The following is an 869-nucleotide window of genomic DNA, read 5'->3' as shown; positions in this document are numbered from 1 at the left end:
AGAAAATGTGAGAGATATATGATGAAATATTATTCTGTGGTTAAAAAAAAAAGGCAGTTCCACCATTTGCAACAAACTAAATGGACCTTGAGGGCATTATGCTAGAATAAAAATAATTTTTTGTCCTAATACATCCATTTATAACTATGAATTTTCCTGTGTAAACTTCTTGCATTACATCTGACTGAATTTTAGTATGCTCTGCCTCATTTCCATTCATTTCAAGGTATTTTCTGATTTTCTTTTTAATTTCTTATTCGACTCATTAGTAATAACATCTGTAAGAAGGTTGTTTAATATTCAGATATTTGTGAGTTTCCCAAATCTTTTTATCTTGCTGATTTCCATTTTCTAAAGTATAGTTGATTTACAATATTATATATAGTTTCAGGTGTACAATATAGTGATTCAATATTTTTATATAATAGATTGTATTCCATTTAAAGGTATTATAAAATAATGGCTCCATTTCCCTGTGCTTATATTATAATCTTGTAGCTTATTGATTTTATAATGATAGTTTGTACTTCTTCATCCCCTATCCCTCTATTTCTCTTTCCCCCTTTCTCCCCACCAGTAGCCACTAGTTTGTTTCCTGTATTTGTGAGTCTATTTCTGTTGTGTTATATTCATTAATTTGTTTTATTTTTTACATTCCACATAGAAGTGATAACATACACTATTTGTCTTTCTTTGTCTGACTTATTTCATGAAGCATAATATCCTCCAGGTCCATCCATGTTTGCTAATGGCAGAATTTCATTCTTTTTTTATGGTTGAGTAATATTTCATTCTGTGTGTGTGTGTGTGTGTGTGTGTGTATGGTATATATATATATATCATACACACACACCACATATTCTTTATAC

The sequence above is a fragment of the Lipotes vexillifer genome, unplaced genomic scaffold (genome assembly GCF_000442215.2).
Source record: "Lipotes vexillifer unplaced genomic scaffold, Lipotes_vexillifer_v1.1 scaffold295, whole genome shotgun sequence".
Classification (NCBI taxonomy): Eukaryota; Metazoa; Chordata; class Mammalia; order Artiodactyla; family Lipotidae; genus Lipotes; species Lipotes vexillifer.
The sequence above is the reverse complement of the archived record's forward strand: the minus strand, read 5'-3'. Positions refer to the sequence as shown.